We start from the raw sequence: 19,332 nt of genomic DNA on the forward strand, positions 1-19,332 counted from the left end.
TATCCACCACATGAGCCAAGTACGCCTCACATCCTTGCCGCAACAGTCTCTTTGCTTATTGAAAGGAACTTTTTACCTTGTCTCTATCCTTGGTAACTGATTCTTTTGTTATCGGGGGTGTACATAACAACTCTCTTTTTCTTACAGTCTATATTCGCCTTATATAAAGACAACCAATCCATACCTAAAATAACATCAAAGTCTCCAAACTCGAAAGGTATTAAGTCAACAGGGAACATATACCCTGAAATCTCTAGGGAACAACTAGGACAAAATTGATTTACAGGTACTTTATCTTTATTAGCCACTTCTATGGTCAAAGGTTCGTCTAGGTCTTCTAACATCAATTGCATTTTATTCACATAATTCACAGATATAAAAGATTTAGACGCTCCCGAATCAAACAAAACATTAACAGGTACGGAATTAAGAGTAAGCGTACCTGCAACCACATCGGAGTCATGAGCTGGAGACTTCTGGGTCATCTTAAAAGTTCTAGCTCTAGCAGTACTGGTTGCTGCTCCTTGGGACACACTCCTTCCAACATTACCTTGGGTCACTGACTTGCAATTCCTAGCTATGTGCCCCACTTTGTCACAGCTAAAACAAGTAACTCCTTGAATCTCAGACTTACACTCCGTGGAATAGTGACCTTTCAATCCACACTTAAAATAATTGATATTCTCTCGGCACTATCCAGTGTGCTTCTTCCCACACATCTTACAGTCAACCACTGGCTTACTCATCCTCGTCGGGGCAGAGTTAACTGAAGTAGTACCGGGTTTAGCCTGGGGAAAATTCTGCCTTTTGAACCTCTTATTCTTATTCTTGCCAAACCAACGCTGGGACTTCCGACTTGCTATTCCTGATTCTGACCTAGCGGGTCCACTTTCAAATTTCCTCTTCTTCAAACCCTGCTCCTTTGCAGCTAACTTCTGATCACTCTCTATCACTAGGGCAGCCTGAACTACCGAAGTATATGTCTTGAGTTGTAAGGCTACAACTCCACTCCTTATTTCTGGCTTCAACCCTTGCTGAAACCGCTTCGCTCATTGAGCTTCTGAACTCATATATTCCGGTGCTATACGGGCCAACTCCGTAAACATTGCTTCATACTCCGTGACACTCCTATCTCCTTGTTTCAATTCCAAAAATTCCATCTCCATTTGACTCTAGAGAGAGTCCGAAAAGTATTTCTCTAAAACCAACTATGTGAATCTGGCCCAGGGAACTGGACCTTCTCCTTCTAGGGCTCGCGTAGATTCCCACCAATAATTCGAATCATTGCTTAGAAAATAACTAGCATAGTCAGTCTTTAAATCCTCACTCACCTTGGTGAGCGCAAACGCCTTTTCCATCTCCTTTAACCATATCCTGGCAGGAACAAGATCTACTTCTCCTTTAAACTATGGGGGCTTCACTGCTTGAAAAGACTTAAAACCAACACCCTAATTTGCCCCCCTCAACTCATGATGGTGCTGGATTTGTAGTTGCTGTTGTTGCTGTATGAGCTGTTATTGTTGTTGTTGTTGTTGCAATTGTTGCTGCTGCTGGAATTGTTGTTGCTGTTGGGCCAGCTGTACAGACTGCTGACACAATAAATTCATCAATTCACTCATGGAAGAATCCCCAGCAGATCCGTTATTGGGTTGAGAGTTTCTCTTTGGTGGCATCTCCTGAAACATAACAGTCATATGTAAGAAAATGGATTGCTCCAGCAGTTTATATTTATGCATCAGGAGAGCATTGCCACTAAGACAATATTCTCATCCCCCGTTTAATTGGATCCATCCTGAGTGAATGATTATAATCTAAAAAAGATGCCAGCAACAGAAATAACAATAATAATAACAACAATAATAGCAACACATAATATATAAAAACTGAACAATAGTATAAAGCAGCTGAAATACAATAACCAACAGAATCCAACTAGTACAACTGAAAATCCAACCGAAAAGAAACCATCCGAATACACACCAAAATTGGCTGTCATAGCAGCCTCGACTACTACAAACTATCATAACATATATATACATATACAAAGTAAACAACTACAGAACTCCTAGAAGTCAACTCTGAGCTCTGCATCTCTCTGCTACAACTCTGTCTAGCCACTACCACTGCCACCAATGGAACCCAGCTCAAACACTAGCCAGTTCACTAGGTCCTGATACTGCACAGCTCTAAACTCCGAGCTAATGAAACGGTCAACAGATCTAGCCCTCTCTACAGCAATCTGGGTCAATGCTCGCACACGGGCCTGCACCTCAGGGGAAGGGGCAGAAATACCCTGGAAAGGTGCAATAGGTACCTGATCAAACTGAGCAGCAAACTCCGGACTCTGATCTCTGATAAAGGAAGTATTCACCGCTCGGTGAACATGGTAAGGGATCAGTGAAGAAGTACCACTAGGGGCCACAGGAGGTACTGTAGGTCTCATCATGGAAGAACTGGGACCACAGCCGGGAGGGAAATTCCTGACAGCAGACACAGACCTACGTACCCAACGGGGACGAGTACCAGATCCATGGATGTCTCTCGGCACAGAGGAAGGAACTGGTGGAGGAGGCATAGGGGTCTCCTCAGTAACAACATCCGGGGGTCTCTCAGAATCTGAGCTATCCGAATCAGAGGGATTCTCCCGAGATGGAGAACTCGAAATCGTAATAGGCCACTATCAACATAATAAATATACAGGGAAGACACAACTAGGTCAAGGTAATTCTATCAAAACATCTAATAGATGCCAGGGTAACGTCGTCGGAACCCTCGACTGACTCTAAAGGTTTGCTCCTCTATATGAGTTGCTGAATCATACCTAAAGACTCATGTTATCACCTACCCGACACAATCCCTAACCTGAATCAGGGACTTGAACCTGTAGCTCTGATACCAACTGTGACGGCCTCAACCCCGAGGTCAGGAGTTGACGTCACCAAACATAATTACCAACAATATAAACAACAAGATTATTATTAAAATATACTAACTTGACCCCAAACCAAGATCCGATCCAGGTTCAAGTATGGTTCAGATTCAAATCATTACAACTCACTTATTCAACATCTAACACACTCTAATTTTACTTAGCAACTCATCAGACCTCATGACCTGATACAAACTACCTCAGAGGAGCTGGGTCCAGTGGGGGCGGGAACATGGGTCTGTCTGACTAGTCTTCTAGGCATCTACGAGATATACATAACAGTTTGCAATGGTGAGCATAATCGCTCAGCAGCACCAACATATGAATAACGGAATAAAAGCAGTAATGTAACGATAATAGGAACATAGCTGTAATCATGATATCAATATTTTATAATATAAATAAGAGATAACTGGATATCACTAACTAACATGCTTTATCAAAACAATATAGTAGTGTGCTGTGTAAATACCAGAGTTTAATTTTAGCATGCTAATCACTTTTATAAAACCGTTGTATCAACTACTCATGCTTTTACGGAAATCACAAATCCAAATCAGATACGTAGTGGATATGTGAAGATAGTTGATCAGGCTATCAACACCAGACAGCTCTAACTGCCATCCCATTTACCAGTTTCGGAACTCAGAGACTAGCTAGGTCTCTGACCTGCTGGACTAATCGGTTTTATATTGGGCGCAACCGAATTAGCTTCTTACGCCACCTCAATAGGCCTACTCTGGCCCCAATGTATCCCATATCTGATCGTTTTATCCAGTTATCAAAACACTTGCACCTATCTCATTTTCAAAATCATTTATTTAACCATCACACATATAAAATCCATTTCGCAATCATTTCATTCGAGATAGGTACCTTTCGAAGTTACTTCTCCCCAAAATAATTTGAAAACAGTGATTTATAACTACAAGGGATACGTAACTCAAAACGTTTATGTTCCATTACGAAAATAAAGCATTTAGCTATTCATATGTACTGAATCATAAAAGAATGGTCAGGGGTACTTGCCTTGCAACGCTTTACAAAACCCTAAGTAGCTTTCACGCTGACTTCGATCCTAGGAAAACTGGACTGGGATCTACACATACAGAGTACCCCAATTAGTTATACCGACATGCTTGATATCCTCAAATCCTAATAACCCAATTCGATAACCCGACTCGTATAGTTATTATACACATAATCACGTAATCACGTAGAGTATAAGTACGTACGTTTACAAATATATTTTTAGAAAATTTTGGCAGCAACTTCTTTGTTTATAAGACTACCCGTCGATTACAATCTACGTCAACAATCACAACAATCCACATTATCACTTCACCATTTTATACAACGTACAACCCAACACCAATCGAAATTAATTTTTTAAGTCTGAAAAAATTTTACGTAATCATTTTATTTATTTATAAAATTTAGGACTCAGAACATCGTCATCACCGTCCACCGTTGACTCACCGAAGTTCATCGTTAACGGCGGCACAATTTATTGGCGCCCGATATAATACGGGTTCCCAAATAAATTATACCGATTAATATTTTTTTTACCGCAATGAAATTTTTTATTTCACGAATGATACTCATTTATTTCCCTGCAGAAAATAGGAAATACAAATTAAAGGCTATAATAATCAAGCCCAACTGAAAACTCGGCCCAATAGTAGAGGCCCAAAACAACCAGGCCCAACTGTAAAGCCCAAACCAACCCAACAGAGAACACAAGCAAAACCGAACACACACTGCACAACCGCACACACTGCACAAACACACGCGCCAGCGCGCCACACACACATGCACACACACCTTCACACACACTTACACACAGGTACACACATATATATAACAATATGCATATACACAATTGAATAGCACAAATCGAACCAGCCAAGAAAGAAAAATCAAGCGGCGGCTCACCGAAAACGGGCCGGAAAAACAAGGACGGCGGCAACCAGGAGCAACAGCAAGAAACAGGAGAACGAAGAGAGTGAACAGAGAGGGAGATAGAGATGAGCGGAGAAATAAGCGGAGAGATAAACAGAGAGATTGATGTTTGTTATAAAAAAACAGGAGTCAGCTCCCCTTATTTCCTTATGCTGCCTCGTGTCTTTTAATAGGACACGTGTCAGTTTTTATCCGGACCGCATCGAGTTTCTGGTTTGATCTAACCTTATAACGGTATTTGCGGTAAACAATAACTTGTCGAAATAGAACCAAAATTATTTTAAAATTTTCTAAAAATCCTGAAATTAGTAAAATAAAATTTTCATAATTTTTAAAACATTTTTAAAATACAACTCGTATCTGCATCTCATAATTAGCGAACCAAGCTACACTTAAAACAATTTCAGAAAATCACGAATATAATCTCAAAATGTTACAAATATCCCGAAGTTTATAAAAATATAAATTTTATATTTTTAGAATAATTTCTGAAACACCACTTATACCCGCTTTTATCGATTAAACGAATCAACGCATGGGTAAAATTAATCCTGAAAATTCCCAAAAAAAGTTAAAATTCTATGAATAATACGAACTTAATAAGATATAAGTTTCATGAATTTTAAAGAATTCCTGAATTAAATATGGATTTTACAAATAAACACACTCAGAAAATCATTTAAGAATAAATAATTAATAAAATATTGATTTCTCAATTTTATAAAGTCCTAAAAATAATTATTAAAATTATAAAATTATAAAACCAATTCTAGAAATAATCCAAGTATTTATGGAATTAAAACTACAATAAAATCACTTTTACAAGCGAAATAAAATCATATAACTCACTAATAAATCACACAATTCAATCCCACATATCAACAAATCATAAATAATTAAATAACAATCGGTAACTGCTGCCAAAACCAATACACACTTTTATTTAATTTTTTAAACCTTTATTACACTTTTAAATATTAAAATAAAAAGAAAAATACACGAGTCGTTATACAAGTTATCTATCTTGATTACACAGGGCAAGTAAGATGGGTAAAATTATCTACGAATCATGCATAACAATACATGAACCTATGCTAGCATGGCAAGTTCTAAGTCCTTAAATTCACTTTCACTTTATTAAGAATTAACACACTATCTTATAAGTTCGCGACGCTCATAAGACGAATACGCATAACCAATACTAGGATATCATACAATCACCGCACACTAAGATATCGAATAATTTAACTAAACGAATCCATAAATAAATCCGTTAGAACCCCACGATAACGATTAGCCCATAATCGAACTCATCGCCAACGTGGGTTCCAATGAAAACATGATATATCAAACGTAGTCTTTATACGAATAAATAAAACCAAAGTACACACAAGAATATAGGTTCAGCAAAACAAGAAACAAGCATCCAAATTACAACTCAAAACAAAGATTCACAAGAATAAACTAGATCGTCTTCGCCCTTGTTGAATTGTGCCAAAAAGGTTTCTTGCCATCTTCTCCCTCCTTGATGTCTTTAAAACTCTGAATAACTGAATTCCTCTTGAAAAATGACCTAAGTTATGTTTATATAGCAGTCCATGCATCCCAGGAGTCCAGAATTCGAATTGCAAAAGAATCAGGATTTGTTTATCCCGACCCAGTGCGGGCGCGCGCTTCACCAGCGCGGGCACGCTGACTTTCTGTTCACCCGGCGCGACCGCGCGCAACACCAGCGCGGGCGCGCCTGCCTTTTGCCAAAACTTTTTTTTTCTTCTTTATTCCTTGCAGCTTCGAGCCAATATTTTAAGCTTTTATTCCAACATATCCTAAACACTATATTAACATCAAAACACTGCTAATTTACCTGATTCATGAAGTAAAGCTTGAAATGCATAAACACTTGAAAACACGTTAAAACACAAATAACTTGAGTAGAAATATACCAACTCAAACACAAAGCTTATTAGAGCATAAATAAGTGTCATAAATGCCACTTAACATACCCCCAAACTTGAATCGATGCTTGTCCTCAAGCATAAATAGACTCAAAGAACAAGAAATAAAAATGCATGAATGTAACTAATATGAATGCAATGATCCCCAAAGAATAACTGAACCAATAAACTAGCAACACCTCAACAAATGCAATTATTCATATAAAGATCCGTCAAATCTCACTAATCTATCTACACACCAGAGACGTGCGTGAGTGCAAATGTTTATAGATGTACTATCACAACTAGATTGAGAATCATAACTCACTACTTATCAAGACAATCGTAAGTTTATAAACAAAATAAAAGCTATACTCAAAATAACTTATAACACTTCAATTCTTATATCGAAGTTAATCATGGATTCATGCTTTTATTCATACAAAACAAAGCACATGTGCTTATTTGATCGTGCAATGAGTGAGGTCCATAAAAGACTTATACAATAGTACCCATATAGCGAGCGTCAGGTTAGCGGATCCCAGACTATAGAAGCCTTAGGTCACTAGGCACAAAGTCCCCTAAGAACTTAATAACTCGAGTACTAAAGAGCCCACTCGTGATCAATTATACATAACACTTATTCTATTTTTTTTCTTTTTTTCTATATTCTTTTTTTTTCAATTTCTGAATGAGTGCGTTTCGCTCCATCTCATTCAACCCTAGACTACTCATAGAAATATGAGCCGGCTACTAGCCAATTCACACCTAGCCACACAACTAGCAATGAAATCCAATTTCCTCCAATTTTTACATATCCATGTCCTTTATTATTAAGAGAATATCCTAAATTCTAAATATAAACAAGCGATTAAACCAACAAATCATGACTATGATCTAGCACTCTAGCAACCTATAAGGCTTAGTGAAATATAAATATCTGTAGCATGCAAATCAATCCAATAAGACTTAACATTACTAAATACGACATCACTACACTAGCATGAATATCACCAATTAATCGGAAAAATTATCTAAGGGAATGATAATATAATGCAAATGCATGAAACTACATCAACAAACTATCACAAAACTACCAAAATTAAAAAAAACATGGCAAAATATATGCAAAATATATGCAACTATATGAACTAAACTATTATGAACATGAAAACTATATGAGACTCACACAAACATATTCCTTAAACTACTACTCCCAAACTTAAAATTATTCATTGTCCTCAGTGAAGGCAATAGTAAGGAATCAGGCATACCTACTCAGAATCAGAATCATCACCCTCAACGGGTGGAGTGTCAGGTGTATCCGGAGGTGGATACATAGAATCCTCACCAAAAACTGGCCACTGGATGTCAACTCTTGTAGCTCTAAATGCAGTCCCAAGTGCCTGGGTGAGATCGTGTGCAAACCGACTGTGGATGTCGTGCATCGCATCCATCCTCCTCGCAAGACGCCTATACTGCATCGAACTCAAACCAGCTCCCATATTTGCTCTTGCTGCTGCTGCTGCTGCCGTGATGGAACGACCTCCTCTCCATACTGAGCTCTCCAAGCTACTCGGCTTGCCTGCTGCGTACCACCAGCATACATCTGATCACGGGGCACACCTCCTGGCAGATGATCAAACGTGTAACCAAGCCGCTTAGGATCAGGCTTTTCTCCTCCCCACTCTTGCATGTTGTGCAGCGTAGAACTGTTAATAGGAGCACTGAGAATCTGAAGCTGCTCATGTGCGGGCCAATGAACACCAACTGCCACGCACAACTTCATCACAATGGACACATACGGAATCGCCCCAGTAGTACTTCCTCTCAAAAACCTCAGGATCCCCTGATAGATCACCATCCCCTGCAGAATACCCCAAAGCAGATGAGCACGCTCCACCGTAATCTCATGAACATACGAAGATAGCATGATGTTAGCACAAATAAATGAGTTCCAAGCCCGTGCATACCTGTTCATGCATGAAGCAGGGAATGTGGAGTAATCAGTAGTGCCCCTCTTGAACTTCCATTGAGTCTCAGGCACACAGAGAGTAGTAACGATCAGATCCAAGTTGAAGTCTTCAGGAGTCTTATCGTTTCAAGTATCCTGGCCCACCTTCCTCGCAGGCTGCTCAATCACTGTTCTGATAGCCTCAGCACTGTACTCGACAGTCATCCCCCTCACCACCGTAAAACCATTCTTCTCTACCTTGGCGTTGGCGTAGAATTCCCGCACAACACTCATGGGCACAACAGCGGGAGCCTCACAAAAAGGAACCCATCCCATCTCCAAAATCATCTCCAACAGCCAACCATCTTTTCCTGATGGCAGAAATCCTCTCTCCTTAGCAATAGGCTTCGAGAGAAGCCTCGTGTACTCCTCCTCAGCCTCCGGAGTAGAGAACCTGGGCCTCACACCACTCGTAGTAGAAGAATCGGTGGCGCTGCTTCCAACTTGAGTTCTCTGCCTTTTGGGTGCCATTGGATTGAAATAGAGAGAATAAAAGCTTAAGTGTTTAGAGAGAATATGTGTTTGAGAGTTTGTGAATTAGCGGAGAAGATGTATGTAAGTGTATGTATTTATAGGTGGAGGGGTGTAAATTTGATAAGGAATAGAAGTGGGAATTGATTATGGGAATCGTGGGAATAATGGAATTGATTAGGAGAGGGAATTATGGGATGTGGAAGAGTAAAAATCGGGTTAGAATTGATTTTGGAATTAAAATCCCGATTTTCTCTTAATAAACTGCTATTTTTTTCTGAACAGGGATTCGGCGCGGCCGCGCGCTAGGATTGCGCGGGCGCACTCACATTCTGGAAAACCGGCGCGGGCGCGCTTGGTTACTGGAAAACCGGTGCGGCCGCGCGCTTGGCCAGCGCGGGCGCGCCCAGCTTCTGTACTTGGCCCTGAATTTTTTCCATTTTCTGATATTTTTGTGTTTTATCTTTTCTTCTTACTTCCTCTACCTACTAATATACAACATACTTGGGTTGCCTCCCAAGAAGCACTTCTATTACGTCGCTAGCTCGACATAGAATCTCGAGATCAAGTGGACAATAAAATGACACTAACCACCTCACGGGTTGCCATATCACCATAATAATGCTTCAATCTCTGACCATTTACCTTAAATGCTTGGCCCGGATCATTCTCAAAATTTCCACCGCTCTATGTGGAAACACAGTTTTGATTATGAAGGGCCCTAACCATCTTGACTTCAACTTTACAGGAAAAAGACGGAGACGAGAGTTGGATAAAAGAACTTGTTGCCCTGGCACAAATTTCTTGAGCAATAGACCCCGATCGTGCCACCTCTTGACTTTCTCCTTGTACATTTTATTGTTCTCGTAAGCTTGAAGTTGAAATTCATCAAGTTCGTTCAATTGAAGCATCCTTTTCTTTCCAGCTGCATCCAAGTCCAGATTCAACTTCTTCAAAGCCCAATAAGCTTTATGCTCGAGCTCCACCAATAAATGACACCCCTTACCAAAACCAACTGAAACATCGACATTCCCAATAGAGTCTTATATGCTGTTCTATACGCCCAAACAGCTTCATCAAGCTTCAAAGACCAATCCTTCCTTGATGGACATACCACTTTATCTAAAATATGCTTTATCTCTCTGTTAGATACCTCAGCTTGACCATGTGTCTGAGGATGATAAGCTGTAGCAATGCGATGATTCATATTATACCTTTTCATCATGGCAGTGAACTTGCGGTTGCAAAAATGGGACCCCCATCACTGATTATGACTCTTGGAGTCCCAAACCTTGTGAATATCTGCTTGTGAAGAAAATTAAGCACGACTTTCGCATCGTTCGTTGGCAATGCCTTAACTTCAACCCATTTTGACACGTAATCAACTGCCAACAAGATATACTGATTATTGCAAGACGAGACAAATGGCCCCATGAAGTCAATTCCCCAAACATCGAAGACCTCAACCTCGAGAAGCACATTAAGAGGCATCTCATCCTTTTTAGTCATATTACCCACACGTTGACATCGATCATATTTCAAAACGAACTGATGCGCATCTTTAAATAATGTTGGCCAAAAGAAACCTGCTTGAAGAACATGAGCTGTTGTCTTTTCTCCACCATAATGTCCTCCATAAATCGTTGAGTGACAATCTCGCAAGATCCCCCCCGTTTCCCTGTAAGGAATACATCTCTTGATGATTTGGTCAGCTCCCTGGAGAAAAAGAAATGGCTCATCCCATATATACCACTTCACTTCATGTAGAAACTTCTTCCTTTGAGCATAAGATAAGTCGGGAGGCATGATGTTACTCACAAGGTAGTTCACAATATCTGCAAACCATGGCTCTTCTTCTTGCACTCCAAACAGCTGCTCATTGGGAAAAGACTCATTTATCAATGTCTTATCCAATGAAGTAGTATTAGGATTCTCTAAACGCGAGAGATGATCAGCAACTTGATTTTCAATTCCTTTTCTGTCCTTAATCTCTAGTTCAAATTCTTGGAGCAAAAGAATCCATTGAATCAATCTAGGCTTCGAGTCCTTCTTCGAGACGAGATATCGAATTGAAGCATGATCAATGAACACTGTCACCTTAGTCCAAAGTAGATAAGATCGAAATTTCTCAAAACTGTAGAAAATAGCCAAAAGTTCTTTCTCCATAGTAGTATAATTCAGTTGAGCATCGTTGAGGGTCTTACTAGCATAGTAGACCACATGAAATATGTTGTTCTTCCTCTTCTCAAGAACTGCTCCAACTGCATAATTACTTGCATCACACATCATCTCAAAAGGTTTATTCCAATCAGGTGTAGTTATGATTGGTTCCGAGATTAGACTCTTTTTTAATGTCTCAAATGCTACAAGGCATTCGTCATCAAACTTAAAAGGTACATCTTTCCCTAGTAAACTGCACAATGGCTTTGAAATTTTCGAGAAATCCTTGATGAAACGCCTGTAGAAACATGTGTGACCAAGAAAACTGCGAATTCCCTTGACATAAATGGGTGGTGGAAGATTCTCAGTGACCCCCACCTTGGCCTTATCAACCTCAAGACCCTTACTAGAAACCTTGTGCCAGAGAATTATGCCTTGACGCACCATGAAGTGACATTTCTCCCAATTTAGAACCAGATTGGTCTCAACGCACCTCTTGAGGACGTGTCCAAGATTTTGCAAGCATTCATCAAAAGAATCGCCAAAGACTGAGAAGTCGTCCATTAACACTTCCACATTCTGCCCAATCATGTCAGAAAAGATGGCCATCATACATCATTGAAATATGGCCGGTGTACCACACAGACCAAAAGAAACTCATCTAAAGGTGAATGTACCGAATGGACAAGTGAAGGTATTTTTCTCTTGATCTTCTGGAGCGATACAAATCTGATTATAACCCGAATAACCATCCAGAAGACAATAGTACTCATGACCAGCCAACCTGTCAAGCATCTGATCAATGAAGGGTAAGGGAAAGTGATCCTTCTTAGTGGCCTTGTTTAACTTCCTGTAGTCCATACAGACTCTCCACCCCGTGACTGTCCGTGTAGGAATAAGCTCATTCTTCTCATTTGCTACCACAGTAATACCACATTTCTTTGGTGCACATTGAACCGGGCTTACCCATGAACTGTCAGAGATGGGATAAATGATCCCTGCATCTAGCCACTTCAGAATTTCCTTCTTTACTACTTCCTCCATGTTAGGATTAAGTCTTCTTTGCTGCTCGACTGTAGGTTTGCTACCTTCTTCTAGCAGAATTTTATGCATGCAGTAAGAAGGGCTGATTCCCTTGATATCTGCTATAGTCCATTCATCTGCCGATTTGAACTCTCTCAGAATTCTTAAAAGCTTTTCCTCATCTCTACCTGAAAGGTCAGATGCAATAATAACTGGCAGAGTAGATGCATCACCTAAAAAAGCATACCTCAAATGTTCAGGTAAAGGCTTAAGCTCAAGAGTAGGAGCTTCCTCAATAGAAGGCTTGAGGCATTTAGGAGCCTTGCTCAATTCTTCCATTCCAAGAGACTCAAAAGGAATATCGATATTCCTTTTCCATGGAGAAGCATTCAAATACTGCAGTTGCTCATCACCTTCATCATCTTCACTATCTGAATTTCCCAACAAGGCTTTTTCTAAGGCATCAGACCTTAGCATTTGATCAAGTTCCGATGTGATCACAGAATCGACCAACTCGACTTTTAAGCACTCCTCATTATCAGTAGGAAATTTCATAGCATTGAACACATTGAAAGTCACATCCTGATCCAACACTCGCATTGTAAGATCACCCTTCTGCACATCAATCAAGGTTCGGCCAGTTGCCAAGAAAGGCCTTCTCAAGATTATGGAAATCTTCTTATCCTCCTCGAAATCAAGAATGATGAAATCATCATGGAAGATGAGTTTATCCAACTTAACCAAGACATCCTCCATAATACCTCTCGGATATGTAATAGAACAATCGGCCAACTGCAAGGTCATGTAAGTTGGTTTGGGATCAGGCAAGTCCAGCTGTTTGAAAATTGACAAAGGCATCAGATTGATGCTAGCTCCCAAGTCACACAAGCATCTGTCGAAAGATATTTTTCAAATAGTACATGGAATAGTGAAGCTTCCTGGATCTTTAAGCTTCGGAGGCAACTTCTGCTGCAGTACAGCACTGCATTCCTCCGTGAGAGCGATAGTCTCTAGATCATCTAGCTTCACCTTCTGAGAGAGAATACTTTTCATAAACTTTGCATAACTAGGCATCTGCTCGAGAGCCTCAACGAAAGTTATGTTGATATGAAGTTTCTTGAACACCTCCAGTAACTTCTCGAATTGCTTATCCAACTTTTTCTTCTACAGTCTCTTAGGAAAAGGCGGTGGAGGATAGATCTGTTTCTCCCCTGTATTACCCTCAGGAGGAGTGTGCCCAACAATAGTCTTTCTTGGTTCCACTTCTTCATCCTGCTGCTCTACTTCTTTCTCAGCTCCAGCTTTTTCAGTCAACTCTTGAGTTTGTTCGGGGTTAGCAACCTTTCCAGATCTCAAAGTGATTGCCTTTACCTGCTCCTTAGCTTCCTTCTTTCCTGGAACTTCAGTGTCACTAGGTAGTACCCGGCTGACGATTTAGCAAGGCATTGGCAATTCGCCCAATTTGATTTTCCAAGGTCTTGATAGAAACAACTTGACTCTTGCACATGAGCTTCAATTCCTCTAATTCAGATTTTTCATTAGCTGGTTGCAGCTGGAGTTGTTGTTTTGGTGTATACTGCGGTTGCTAAAAACCAGGGGGGTTGTACTGCTTAGCTGGATACTGCTGATAAGGCTGTTGAACTGCATTCTGAGCATTGCTTCAACTGAAATTAGGATGATTGCGGTTGTTTGGATGATAGGTGGCTGGCACAGATTGCTGCGATCGCTGGAAGTTGCTCATGAACTGAGCTGATTCATTAAAAATTGTGCACTGATCAGTCTCATGGGCGTCAGCATAAAGCTCACAGACACTAGAGTTTTGATTAACTCCATAATTAGCCAAGGTGTCCACCTTCATCATCAAAGCTATGAGTTGGGCAGCTATAGCAGTTGATGCATCCAACTCTAGAATTCCTGCTACTTTTCCCTGAGTCAGTCTCTGGGAAGGATTCTGGTACTCATTAGCAGCCATCAGTTTAATAAGTTCATAAGCTTCATCGTAGCTCTTAGCCCACAAGGCTCCTCCTGATGCTATATCAAGCATGGGCCTAGAAGTAGGACCCAATCCATTGTAGAAATAGTTGATAATCATCCAATCAGGCATGTCATGGTGTGGGAACTTCCTTAGTATCTCTTTATATCGATCCCAAGCCTCACACAGAGATTTTCCAATTTGATGTGCGAATTGGGTAGGAGCATTCCTGATTGCTGCAGTCTTCACCATGGGAAAAAATTTAGTGAGAAACTTTTGAGAAAGATCTTCCAAAGTTGTGATAGACCCTGCCGGTAGAGAGTGTAACCAGCACTTAGCTTTGTCCCTCAAAGAGAATGGGAAGAGTGGCAGGTTGATAGCATCTTCAGTCACACCATTGAACTTGAAAGTGTCGCAAATCTCGATGAAATCCCTAATGTGCATGTTGGGGTCTTCGGTAGGAGAACCCCCAAACTGAACTGAGTTCTATATCATCTGGATCGTGCTTGACTTGATCTCAAAAGTGTTAGCCGTGATGGCTGGTCTAATGATGCTAGACTGAATGTCATTAACCTTAGGCTTAGAATAGTCCATCAAAACCTTCAGATTTTCTGCTTGATCACCCATAGCTACTACAATTGGCTCTTCAACTTTCTCTTCTTCTTCTACCTTCTTTTCTTCCTCAAAACTTCCGTATGAACTACCACAAGTTCTTCCTCAGCTTTATCCAGTGTTCTCTTACGAGTACGCGAACGCGTCTACATACACCCTCGCTAAATCACCTGAAAACAAAAAAAGGAAACAAATAAGTAACAATGTCCGAGTCAATGAACTTTAACGACCACTGATGGAAAGCACATAAACTAGTAATTAACACTGCAGTTCCCAGCAGCGGTGCCAAAAACTTGTTAGTCGCTAAATACGCGCTAATATTACACGCAAGTATACGAGTTTGCAAGTAGTATAAGATATAAATCAGATTCGATCCCACAGAGACTGTATTGGTTAACTATCTAAATTACGCACCTAAGAAACAATGTATGGTTATTATTCAATGCTAAGACTATAACAAATTGAGAATGTTTATAACTAAGAATTACGCTAATTATTATAACTACGAGAATAAGATAAACTGAGTTAATATATATGACAAACATGGGATTCTAACTTGATTAAGTACTTCATACAATAGCCTTATTATTCTCAACCTTAGCATACAATGATGATGAAACTAATCAGACAACACGAAACTGATAAATGCCAACTTTCGTTGCACGAGTACCATTCCACAAAAGAGATAGAATCTGAATAGGCACCAATTATATTGAGACCTATATGTCTATAGAATTTGACAACATAACAGTTTAAGCACAAGTTATCTATCTTGAATACACAGGGCAAGTAAGATGGGTAAAATTACCTACGAATCATGCATAACAATACATGAACCTATGCTAGCATGGAAAATTCTAAATCCTTAAATTCACTTTTGCTTCATTAAAAATTAACACACTATTTTATAAGTTCGCAACGCTCATAAGACGAATATGCACTACCAGTACTAGGATATCATACAATCACCACACACTAAGGTATCGAATAATTTAACTAAAGGAATCCATAAATAAATCCGCTAGAACCCCACGATAACGATCAGCCCATAATCGAACTCATCACCAACGTGGGTTCCAATGAAAACATGATATAGCAAACGTAGTCTTTATACGAATAAATAAAACCAAAGTACACACAAGAATATAGGTTCAGCAAAATAAGAAACAAGCATCCAAATTACAACTCAAAACAAAGATTCACAAGAATAAACTAGATCGTCTTCGCCCTTGTTGAATTATGCCAAAAAGGTCTCTTATCGTCTTCTCCCTCCTTGATGTCTTTAAAACTATGAATCTTTGAATTCCTCTTGAAAAATGACCTAAGTTATGTTTATATAGTAGTCCATGCATCCCAGGAGTCCAGAATTCGAATTGCAAAAGAATCAGGATTTGTTTATCCCGATCCAGCGCGGCCGCGTACTTCACCAGCGCGGGCACACTGACTTTCTGTTCCCCCGGCACGGCCGTGCGCAACACCAGCGCGGGCGCGCCTGCGTTTTGCCAAAACTTTATTTTTTCTTATTTTTTATTCCTTGCAGCTTCGAGCCAATCTTTCAAGTTTTTATGCCAACACATCCTAAACACTGTATTAGCATCAAAACAATGTTAATTCACCTGATTCACGAAGTAAAGCCTGAAATGCAAAAACACTTGAAAACACGTTAAAACACGAATAACTTGAGTACAAATACACCAACTCAAAGCTTATTATGGCATAAATAAGTGTCATAAATGCCACTTAACACTCAACCTAAGGGATCATGTTATATGCATGCACATACAACTAAATGAACTCACATAATAACACGAACAAATATGCAAACAAATATGACCTAAATGAACAATCATGCAAAAATATGAATGAATTACAACTAAACATGTAACATAAATCTATATGGACACAACACAACCTAATCCTTACATTATCACCCCCAAACTTAAAATTTTCAATGTCCTCATTGAAGGTAATAATAAGGATACAAGGTATACCTAGTTAGAGGGAGGATCACTCTTTTCGGGTGGAGGATCAGGTGGCCAATCAACCTCGACACCAGTGTCTCGGACAACAGTACCGAGAGCGTGTGTCAAATCTATAGCAAAATGATTATGAATGTCGTGCATGGCCTCCATACGCCTGGTCAATCGCCTATACTGCTCATCACCAACACCAGTCCTATTAACTTCCTGCTGCATATAAGAAGAACCCTCTGTAGGCACGGGAGGATCCGGCCGGTCACTTTAGAGTATCATAGATATAATCCAACCCCTTGTCCAGGAATGCACCTAAGAATGCATCACTCAGGTGATCTGGCAGTGGGTTGAACTCAAGTGTGGGAGCTTCTTCAATCGACGGTTCGAGACGTTCCTGAGAAATTTTCAGCTCTGCTAACCCAAGAGAATCAAATGGCATAACCAACTTCCTCTTCCACGGAGGTGCATTCAAAACCTGTAGTTTCTCTGCTCCTTCTTCATCTTCAAGAACCGATTTCCCTATTAAGGCCCTCTCTAAGGTATCTGACTTTGGTAATTGCTCAAGCTCCGAATTCACGACAAAGTCTACCCACTCTACTTTAAAGCACCGCTCTTTATCTGTGGGTAACTTTATTGCCTTGAACACACTAAAAGTGACCTTCTGTTCTTTAACCTTCATTGTGAGCTCTCCTTTTTGCACATCAATCATAGTTCGTCCTGTAGCCAAAAATGGTCTTCCCAAGATAATGGTAATCTTCTTATCTTCCTCAAACTCCAGAAGTACAAAATCAGCATGGAAGATGAGTTTGTCCACCATAACCAAGATATTCTCCACTACTCCTCATGGATAAGTGATGGTGTGATTAGCCGACTGCAAAGACATATTCACGAGTTTTGGATCAGATAGTCCAAGTTTCTTGAAAACTGACAAGGGCATCAAATTGATGCGAGCTCCCAAGTCACACAAACGCTTGTCGAATGACAGATTGCCAATGGTGCAAGGTATCGTGAAGCTTCCTGGATCTGTAAGCTTAGGAGGCAGTTTCTGTTGCAGCACATCACTGCACTATTCCATTAGAGAAATGATTTCCAACTCTTCAAGTTTTAGCTTCCAAGATAGAATACCCTTCATGAACTTAGCATAGCTCGGCATCTGTTCTAGAGCTTCAGCAAAAGGTATGTTGATATGCAGCTTCTTGAAAACTTCTAAAAACTTGGCAAATTGCTTGTCGAACTTATGCTTTTAAAGCCTTTTAGGATATGGCGGAGGTGGGTAGACTTGTTTATCTCCTGTACTACCCTCATGAGGATTGCTTTCAACAGCTTTCTTCTTCGGCTCCACCTCGGCATCCTTCTACACCACCTTTTCAGCTACAATCTCATTTTCTGGATTTGGAAAAGGTGCAGATGCACCTGCATTCTGGATAGAATTTTCAGACTCTTCGTCTTGCTGAATTTGGGGGCTTACGACCTTTCCGGACCTCAAGGTGATGGAGTTCACCTGTTCGTTAACTTCCCTCTTCCCTGGATTGGCTTCTGTATAACTAGGAAGCGTTCCAGGGTGTCAATTCAATAAGGCGTTAGCAATTTTCCCTATTTGGTTCTCCAGAGTCTTGAGAGAAATAGCCTAGCTTTGGCTTATAAGAGCCTAGATTTTGCACATAAGCCTCAACTCCTCCAATTCAGATTTTTCATTCAAAAATTGACCTGCACCTCCATGAGTTTGTTGTTAAAGTTGGAGTTGTTGTCTTGGTGCAAATTGTTGCTGAAAACCAGGAGGATTGAATTGCTTGTTTCCAAACTGCCGGAATGGTTGTTGTATCGCATTCTGATTGTTGCTCTAGCTAAAGTTAGGATTATTCCAGTTGTTAGGATGATAAGTGTCTGGAACTGGTTGCTGTGATCTCTGAAAGTTGCTCACAAACTGAGCTGATTCACTAGATATAGCGTATTGCTCCATCTCATGGGAACCTGCACACAGCTCACAAACACTGGTTATCTGATTAACACAATAGTTAGAAAGAGAATCGATCTTCATAAACAACGCCTTTAGTTGAGTAGTGATAGCCATAGTTGTATCCACTTCAAAAACTCCTGCTACCTTGACATGTGGCACTCTCTGGGTTGGATACTGATATTCATTAGCAGCCATCAGTTAAATTAGACCTTATACTTCCTCATAGCTCTTTGCCCATAATACTCCACCTGATGCTATATCAAGCATGGGTCTAGACTGTGCTCCCAAACCATTGTAAAAACAATTGATGATCATCCAATCAGGC

At 40.1% G+C, this 19,332-nt stretch overlaps 1 non-coding gene across 1 annotated transcript; it reads left to right on the top strand.

Annotated features, from left to right (window-relative positions):
• The first annotated feature begins 14,595 nt into the window (after positions 1–14,595).
• Positions 14,596–14,702, top strand: LOC141662879 (small nucleolar RNA R71). Its single transcript, XR_012550980.1, has one exon. It is a non-coding gene; the product is annotated as a small nucleolar RNA R71 (small nucleolar RNA).
• The last annotated feature ends 4,630 nt before the right edge of the window (positions 14,703–19,332 follow it).

This window comes from Apium graveolens, chromosome 5 (genome assembly GCF_009905375.1).
Source record: "Apium graveolens cultivar Ventura chromosome 5, ASM990537v1, whole genome shotgun sequence".
Lineage (NCBI taxonomy): Eukaryota > Viridiplantae > Streptophyta > Magnoliopsida > Apiales > Apiaceae > Apium > Apium graveolens.